Below are 11,015 nucleotides of genomic sequence, written 5' to 3' on the forward strand. Positions count from 1 at the left end.
TACCCATAGTAGTTTGTCAAATCCATCCCATCTGTTGATAATTTGTTGGATATTCAAATTTGACTGCTTCTTTAAGCTTAGAATATATCACAAAGTTCTTACATCTTTACTCACCTTATTACATTGATTGGCCTCCTCCCTCTGCCACTCCCATTTTTGCTGTAACCTCCTTTCAAGTCTTCTAAATTGTATTTCTGATCATAGATTTTTTTTGTGGCCATGTTACAACCCAAAAGGAAAAAATTCTAAAAATAAAATAAATATGTTACAGCATGTTTACTAATAAGGAATAAGAATCAATGGTAAGGTAATAATTCTTTTACATTTGTTTATTTGCATTATTAAAATTAAGAAATAGAAAACTTGATTAAATAAGATAGAAAAGAAAAGGAGAACTTCCCCCACCAATTTTTTAAGAAATGCCATTAAGGGTAATGGATTTTAATTATTTTTATTTTATTTTTTAATATTAAATATATAATGACAATTTTGTCCTTTAAAATATGTCTTACAAAATAACTACCATACAATATAGTTTAACTCAAAAGGGCAATTTAGTCAAGCATTCCGATTACGTTTCCTAATAAAGTAAACAAGATAAATCACAATTATTCCATTTCCAAAAAAATTTAGTAAACAACATCTTACAAATATTGATTCCGATTATTTTTCATATATTCCGTTACATTTCTCCATTAATTTATTCCGATTCTGAATATTGTATAGTAAAAGAATCATTATTGGCTAAAAATAATATTGACTAATACAATGAAGATGTTAACACTATAAACAAACGATAAAAATCATAAAATATATTTCGCAAACAAATGATCGGGTCCAGGTTATACGCATTTGTATTTCAGATGGACCTAAGTTTTGGTATTATGGAAGTACTGGGTTCGGGTACCTGACATAATATAATTTTTCTTTTTTTTTTTTAAAGAAAAAAAATATTTTACACACAAAAATATGCACATTCAGATCTCACAATTCTCACTCAAATCAAAATAAAACCCTAGAGCTAAAACTCTCAACTCACCCTTGATCACTCTCTCACTCTAGTCCTCTTGGTGTCGACAGTAGCCATCCGCAGTCAGCCTTCTCATCCCACACCAACATTATTGGCATTGATACCACCGCAATGTTATGGTTTATGCCCTAAAAAGTCTGTAAAGACATTTTTAATTATAAATATTTGTTGAATATTTTGATATATGCTTGAAGTTAAATTTTTAATATTTTATTTTGAATACTTTATATATATATCGAAAAATTTCTTATTTATATACGAGGATGTTACTTGTATTGTACGGAGAAATAGGATCACTAGTCATGAATAAAATAATCAGCAACATATTAAAATTATGGAATCATTAATCAACATTTGCTAGTACGGTTCATTGATGTTTATTATTCGATGCAAGAAATCTCGATTCGGATTGTTGTAGTATGTTATCTAAGTGAAGGAGCTGTACATAATAGAAATTATATTGACATGGACCGATATGTAATTAAGTTATCTTTGTCAAACATGTCATTTACTATAAAGACCTAATTCATATCACAATGATGATCAATAGTAGATTGGCCTGAATCCTGAGTAATCATGAACTCATGTTCATGTTATTAGTTTCTTTGATGGGGTTTTTTCATAAATGTACAACAAAAACAAAATAATTACAAAAAATGTGCAAAAAAAAATTATTTCAAAAATTTATACATTTTGAAAACTTATTACATGAAACCATACATTTTTAATATGTTTATTAAACCTCAAAATAAACAATTTCGTAAAATTAATTAAACAGATTTATAAAAATAAACAAGTTAAATATTTTTTTATTAAAAGATAAATGTTTATTATCTATTTTAGTATGAATTATTATAATTTAATAAGATTTTTTTTTAATAAAATACAATATCAAAATTATAAACATTAATGTATATAAATATAAATCAATACTTAAAATTACTAAAAATAAACATGACACGTAGAGTGATATAATAAACATATGTGAATATTATTATTTTGTTTATTAAAGTAGTATGTTTAATAAATAGAAAACAAAATAAACATATATATATATACAAAGGATTTTATATTATTAGTATGTTTATTATAATTGTAAACATAAAAATAGACATAGTCAATTTATACTATACTAAAATAAGTATATTTTCTTTCTATTGTTTCTTTATATTGATTATTTTCTAATGAGTTAGTGAACGAGTTTTTTATTGAAGTATAATTCTTACATCAAAAAATAAATAAACAAACATAACTTTATAAATTCTAAAAATTATTTCATTAAAAAAAATAAACACGACACAATTAATAAACAAAGAAAAAGATAAAGATAAACAATTTTTTATATATATTATTTATTTTCTAAAAAATTACTAAAAAAATAAACATAACACACGTAGAGTGATATAATAAAATTATGTGAATATTATTATTTTGTTTATTAAATTAGTATGTTTAATTAATAAAAAATAAAATAAACACGTATATAAAATATTTTATATTATTAGTATGTTTATTATAATTGTAAACATAAAAATAAACATAGCCAATAAACACATATATAAAATGTTTTATATTATTAGTATGTTTATTATAATTGTAAATATATATAAAAAAAAAAAACATAACCAATATTACCATATATATATATTAATCAATAATTATTACCATATATATTATAAAAAAAATTGAAAAAAAGTTTTTAATTATATATAAAAGTGTATGAGAAAATGATAATAAGTTTTTTTGCACATATTTTGTAATTAATTAAAATAATGTATACAAAATTCTAAAATGCCCTTCTTTGATTCACTCGTTAAAGTTTCACAGAGAAGATGATTCTTACAACTTCTATTTTGTGAAGCTAATAATGTGGATGACTTGGAACTTGATTTACAATCATGGAATCTTGACTTTCCAAACGGATCGAATGTTAGTTTTTTTAGTGTTAATTCTATAATTGAAAAGTTTTATGTAACAAATTTATACTGGATCTAAATTATACGTCACTGGTGAATTAACAATATTAAAGGATAAAGAAGTAATTAGAAAGGTAAAAAGATAATTTGATCAAAACTAATTACGAACGACACAAGGAGGGTAATCACTAAAATTGATTATATCAATGGACACTCTAATAAACTCAGTAAATATAATTATATAATTATTAAGAGTTTAGTTCCATATTTATAGTGTAGTAATCATGGATTTAATAAATATAAATACTTGGTTGAAAAGATTCAATAAATAATCTAATTTAATGGAGCTTAGTATTATAGGTCCATGATCTCCGAATTGTCATCTTATAACAATCTCAATGGTATGGATAAAACTAAATAATGATGTTTGAAAAATTTATTTTAAATTAGCAAAATAGTAATTATTTATTATGAAATAAATAATTTATTTTAAATTTATTATTTAAATAAATTAGGGAGACAAATTGTTTTCAGGACAAACACCACCATGTAATTATTATAAGGTAGTGCCTAGCACTGTGTTTCTCCACAATGGTAGGCACCTACTACATATGGTGGGCCCAACTGGATTTATTTTTTGCTTAATTAATTGATTCAAAAGATAAATATTTATATAAATTTGATTTTTTTTTAAAAAAATGTTACAAATGTTCCGACAAGTGCCTTCGCCCTTTACTTCTAATTCAAGCACGAGAAAACCTAGGAGCACCACCCTCAGACCAAACGATTCCTCCTTCAGACCCATCGAGACTGTTGGATTTTCAGGTAGAGATTGATGGACTTATAGCTCGTGCTTGCGAGATTCGGTCTAGAGTTGCTTGCCTCAATTAGATTCTTGTTGTCGTGCCATCGCTACGACCACCACACGATGTTTGAATTCCTTCCCCAAGGTCTTCACCGTCTCCAAATTCATTGTCTTCCCTAAATCCCCCACCTCCATCATGTAAGTATCTTATACTCTTTTGGAATTTTAAAATATATTTGAGATTTAGGGTAGAGCAAACAACTTGGTTGAAAATGTGTCTGGCCGACTTTGATTGCTTGCATGTTTACTGTAAGAGATAGTGAATAGGATTTAGGCTTTCAAGGTTGTCTTGAACACCCTTGAAACTAAAATGTTGATTTTCCTGTATCTTGGTTGAAGACAGTATTAGGTTTTTTGAAACTCTTTCTTTTTAGTGGTTTTTTGCTAAAAACCAAACTTACCAAAAAGATGTTGACCATGGCTGAGTTTAATTCTCTGTTCGGGACCATTATGGTTTTGGGAGTATTCACAAGAATAGAGGACAAGAAAAAAAAAGAGTTGAGGTAAAAAAATGTACAAAGTTCACCGCGACGGGGAATAAGTTTCGTCGCGACGGGACTTGGCAGAAAGTTTTCCAAGTTGAGAGTGCTCGATCGAATCGTCGCAACTGGAAATAAGCTTCGTCGCGACGAAGCCCTCCTGATGAGTTCTTGGGTAATTTTATAATTTCACGAATTTTAAAGAGAAAACTTGGCTCATTTAAAAGGGAGTTCGTGATTTTTGATCATTATTCAGAATTAGAGCCCTAGAAACAAAGGAGAGGACTTCAAGAGCGGCTTGTGGCGACCCGAATCGATTGCTTCAACCAGTTCTTTTCTTCTCTCTTAATTTTTCTATGTTATTTTCTGTTTCAACTTTAAATATGAATTTAATTGTGGAGATTATGAACTAAACTCCTATTTGGGGAGATAATGAATGTTGATTGACATTATTTTTTTTAGGTTAATGATAATTGTTAATTCTCCTTTATTGATTGTGAATTTATCCATATTTGTGCTTAATTACATGCTTAATATTGATCACCTTTTGCATACTTTATGATCCCAATTCAAAATCTGAAAAGTGAGTTTTGGGAATGCTAAAATTGGATAAACTAGGTTTTGATGTGAAACGAAAGTATTTGCATAGCCTTAGTGACATTGAGATTATTGCTTAATGCTGATTATATGTTAGTCTAATTCAGAGATGATTAGATAACATATGATTTAGGGCCTAAAAGATCTGAAAAAAGTTAGGTTAATTTTTATAATATGCCATTCACATTGAGAAAGAGAATAGTAATTAGCATTAATAATTGGGTAATTAAATCAACATGATTCTTTTCCCTAATTTCTCATCCTTGATTAAATACTTTTATTTGCGTAATTTTATTTTCTTGTTAATCTTTATTTTTATTTTCATCAAATGTATTGGTTACCAAATAGAAATATAAGTCTAATTTAGTGTTATTCAATTTAATTCCCTGTGGGATCGACCTCAGCTGTGAGTACTGCTTGATTACGTGCATTTGCATATTTGTATATAATTTTTCGTAACACATATCGAGATTCCTTGATTCGACAATTACGAGCGAAAAACCAAGTGTCTATCGTGCACATGGCCAAGGTCAAAAAATTCGTGCTACATGTGGTGGTTGTGTCGTGGTGCACGGCTGGGACTCCTTAGAACCCGAGCTCACATGCAATTAAGCATTACATCGATGGAAAAAATTACATAAAAATAAATTCCTATGCCCTAATATTGGCTTACTTATTATCTAAAAAAATAATGAGACTTACACCTATTTTTTTACGAAAAATTAACGATCCATCACCTCACATACAATCACAATAAAATACCATCCATTCACAATATATATCACATATATCTAAATATATAAAACTCACACAACATTTAATATATATACATAATGGAACTGATCCGGTACCTATTTTTAGTTTTATGGTACTAAATCAGGTAGGTAGTGGAAGAGTTGTTTATTATTATTATTGTACCATATGTCCAAGATCACCATATATATACATATTAAACTGAAAGTAAATAGATGAAAAGAACAGTTACCTCTCGAAGCCTATCAGGAAGGATATATTCTCGATTCTTTTTGTATGTTGTTTTCTTGAAACAGAGATGACAAATCTCACACCTTATCTTCTAAATCTTTCACCATACACAAAAACTATTGTGAACTAATAGGATAATAGTGTATATATAAATATTACAATACAAGTTAATACAAATAATTTTATAATACAATTTTTGTATTATATTAAAATTTCTGGTACCTAATAATTAATTTAATACAAAATTTTAACCAAACATAATATTTTTCTTATTTAGTACCTCTTATACAACCTACTATTAGTCCGACCTTCTAATAGTAATTCTCAAATGGAATACAACATTTAATAAAAAAAAAAATATCCAATACAACATATTATAATAGAGATACTAGCTTTAGCTTAAGGTGGTCACAAAATTACTTAAAAATATTGATTTTATTCTCCAAAGTTTGACACATTTTGGAGCAACTATTTTTGGTACTACAACGAAATACCACTATATATATGCTGAGTACAGTACCCATGATTATTTTTATATTAATATATCTTATTTGTGCTATATAATATACTTAAAATATATTCTATTTTATTTGGATAATAATAATAATAATAATAATAATAATAATAATAATAATAATAATAATAATAAAGAATATGTGTTTTTTTTTTTTTTGTTAATTTTTAGTATTGTATCAGAGTTGAATAATAATTGCTAACTAGAATTTTTGTCCCCCGAACTTTGACATGTACCAAATCATGTCCCCTAAACTTTTAAGGTCGTTAAAAATCTTCCTTGAACTATTGAGATCGTTGAATTTAATAACTTTTGTCCAATTTTAGTAAAAAAAGTTTAACATAGATGAAAGTTCAAGGGACGTGATTTAGTATATGTCAAAATTCAAGGGGCATAATTTTGTAGATATTAAAGTTTGGGGAGCATGATTTAGTACATAAACAATCACTGAAGTAGTAAAATTGAATAAAATTGGACAAAGTCCTTAAATTCAACAATCTCAATAGTTTAGGGGGAATTTTTAACTGCGAGAAAAGTTCAAAAAGCATAATTTAATACATATTAAAATTTAAGGGGTAAAAATCCAATTAGCCTAATTATAATGTTGGTGTGTGTTTTCAAATATAATATTGATATTGGAGATGGTGTTAGAGATAAAAGATTTTATGTTATTTTGTTCTTTAATTTGGTTATGTAATTTGATTTATTTTAAATAAATGTAGAGGTCGACCAAATTAAAAACATAAAAGAGAAACAAAACGTGCTTTAAAATAATTGGTAATATTTTTATTTTTAAATTTTTTAATTACAAAAATAATTAAAAGTAAAAATTTTATTTTTGAAAAACAAAAATGTGTCCTATAACCGTTTTTATTTTTCAATTTCAAAAATAAAAAAACAAAAATATTTCTGTAAACTTCATTTTTATTTTTATTTGTTAATTTTATTTAAGTCAATTCTGGGTCCAGGTTCGAGGCCAAGTCCGAGGTCGAGATCGAGGTCGGGACCAGGTTGGGTTCGGGTTCGGGGTTTGAGTCTGGGGTTTGGGTCTGAGGTCGAGCCTGGGGCCAGATCCGGTTCTAGGTGCGGGTGCGGGCCCGGGACTGAGGCCTAGGTTTGGGTCCTATGTTCGGGTTGGGTCCCGAGTCTGATTTTGGGGTCCAATTTCAGTTCAGTGTTTGGGTCTGGAGTCGGGGTCTGGATTCAGGTTTCAAGGTCTAGGTTGAGGTCGGTGTCCAAAATATATCTATTCAGGAAAAAAAATTGTTTAAAAAAATATTAAAAGTGACTTTTTTTTTTAAAATTTTAATTAAAAAATTAAAAAGTGAAAATAATTATATAAAACATAATTTTAAAACAAATTTATACTTTTCTAATTTTAAAAACAAAAAACTAATTATAACACTATTAACAAATTATAACAGTATTAACACACACAAAGTTATAAATATCCATTACTAATATCAAACAAGTGAATGGATGTGGATAAGAATAAAAAAATACACCTTAATGTTTGGTTTGGTAGAATGTAATGATAATGGTAATAGTAATATTTCTTTTCGGAATGGTAATAATAATGTAATACGGAATAAGAATAGTAATGAGAATTAATTAAGATATTTGGTTTATTATTAGAATGAATATTAGAATAAATGATAAATTGACAAAATTATCCTGTACTTTAATTTTTATGTTTATATAAAAAAGATATTAGTCATTTTAATTTTATTTTATTTAAATTTTTGTGATATAATTCTCATTACATAATTTTTTTAATGTAACCGGAATTAATGTAATATAAATACAATATTTTCTCATTATATTATTTTTAAAAGCAAAATAAATATTATAATGGATAATTTAATTTCATTACGATCTCTATTACAATAAACCAAACATAAAATAATGAATGAATGCATTCACAGTGACCATAATTAAAAAAAAAAAAACATAGATAATATAATAATATAAGACAAGACAAGTATGTATGATTTCCTTATCCTCCACTAGTGTTTTGCATGGAATATATATTTGAAAATTTCAAGTTTGAAAAAGAGGGAAGTGAGTGTGTTTAAGTGAGAAGGTCATACTAGGCCATTCAGTGTCAAAAAGACTAATGACCAGCCCTGCTATGCAATGCAATTCAACCAACCAAACCAATTAGTGTCCTACTAGCTAACCAAACCATTATCATACTTCTAACTTAGTGACACATATAATGCCAAATATAAAATAAGACAAACACAAATATAGTGGCCCCCACCCATTTAATTTTATTACAGACACCAATCCAGCCTTCATGCTGAACCACAATTAAAAATCTTCAAAAAAAGAAATCCCATTACTATATATTTTCACCAAATGTCTCTTTAACTACTATTTAGCAGCTCAAGCTCGAGTTGATTCTGATTCTGATTATTATGATTTCACTTTCAAAAGTTCAAAAACAAAACCCAATAAAAAAATATATATAATGGCTGTGTATCAACAAAAGACAAATAATAATAATAATAATAATAATCCCTATAGTAGAGACTTGAGAGAGACTCAAAAGACAAGAGGGTCCCTCTCCTCACAAGATTTGAGGGTCATATGAGAATAAAACTACATGGGCATTTGTTGAACTGAAAGTGACTATATATAATAGATCTGATCCATAATTTTTGCCTTCATTTATTCTATGCTTATATCCAACTAGTATTGTATTGCATGACCCGACATGACATTAAGTTGTTATAATGTAATTATGTGAATTGAACATGGATTGTTTTTGTTCCTTCATCGTTTTTCATAGTCAAACTAATTTCGTTATATATATATACAACTAATTAATAACTACTACACTTATTTCAAGGTCAATCTAGTTCTTTTACTTTTTTCTTTAAAAAAAAATGGCAATGTGATTAAGTTATAATCTAGATTAAGTAATAAATAATTACCTAGATTAGTGAAAGTAATGAGTGTGTAAACCCGTAAAGGGAATGATTCACTGTACCAAGTAGAGTCTAGAGATAGAGAATATAATTAGTAGTAAATGGTTTTAGTATTGAGAAAGTTTTGGAAAGATGAAATAATGCAATGAACCAAAAGAGTAGTTAGACACCAAACAAACAAAGACCCGACACCGTGTTTTAATCCGAGACCCATAGATTTGTTTTGTTTCTTCTGCTGATTATGTGTCTCATTCTGTTTAATTTCTTTTATAATTTATATGCTAATATATTTCATAAATAATAACTATTAGGTAAAATTTTATATACTACAAATATTAAAAGATATCAGTGGTGTTTAGTAATTTTTTACATGTCAATATTGTTATTGGTTCAACTAAATATCGAGTCTCGTATAGTTTAATATAATAACTTTTAAGGAGTATAGCCAATTATAAAGTGATACGTCTTGAAGGTGGCTAGCACTATTTGTGCCCAAAAAACAATCCTCTTTATATATATTTACTTAATTAACACTTAAGTAATTGTACTTTTGGATATAATTGATGGATTTAGTTTCCAATAATAATTGATAAACCATTTGATCAATCCAATATATTATTGCGTGGAGCATTTTTATAAGAGCACTCACAATAATTTTTTTTTTCCTATTATTTAAAGTACATCGTAAGAAAAATCATTTTTCTATTTTACACTACAATATCAATTAACTTTTCTTTATTTTTTTCTATGCCCCATTAAAATAATATTATTTTTTATTTTCTACACCATTAAAATAATAATTTATAATATATATAATTAAATATTATAGGTATATTATTACAATAAGTTAAGAAAATCAACTTACTATTTATTCTCTACAATGCACACCTTAAAATGGGACGACCGATACACTCCTATATCTATTTCGATATCTGAAATAATTATTTCGTCCAACTTTTTTAAGGATATTTATAGTGAAACCCCTTTAGTTTGTTTGCAATTATTACACATATACATAACCTTAATAAAAAATGGTAGAAATATTACTTTATTTTACGATTTTATTGCAGTTGTAGCTTTTTTAAGTTGTTAAGTACCAATTAAACTCGTGAAATGTCAGCTCAAAAATACGTAACAACATATTTCATTAGTTTATTTAATACATATTCAAATAATATGTCGCCACGTGTTTTTGAGTTGACATTTAATGATTAAAAAAAGTATGACGATAACAAAATCATAAGATAAAGTACGTTTGCCACTACTTATTTTTTTTATTAGAGTCATATGCATTGTGAATGTTAAGGGAGTTTCACCATAAATATCTTTATTATTTTTTTTTATAGTCGTCTGCATTGTAGTTATTTAAGATGACTTATAAAATTTGAAAGATTCGGAAAATTTATCACGCCAAAACTAGGGTTCAAATAGTCTGTTGTACGCGAGACTCTTTCACTTTATACGTGTGTGAAATAGACTGTTTAAATCTTATTTTTGACATGTTAAATTTTTTTTGAATTTTTAAAATTTTGTAAAATATTTTAAATAACTATAACATAAATGACCATAAAAAAAATTAAACTATTTTTTTTTTCAAATACCGAAATAGATAAAGATTACAACAGTGATGGAAGTTAATTTTATCACATTTTCTAAAAAAAAATTAATGAATTTCTATTATAAAGAGTTTGTTGTGA

Source organism: Cannabis sativa, chromosome 5 (assembly GCF_029168945.1).
Source record: "Cannabis sativa cultivar Pink pepper isolate KNU-18-1 chromosome 5, ASM2916894v1, whole genome shotgun sequence".
NCBI lineage: Eukaryota > Viridiplantae > Streptophyta > Magnoliopsida > Rosales > Cannabaceae > Cannabis > Cannabis sativa.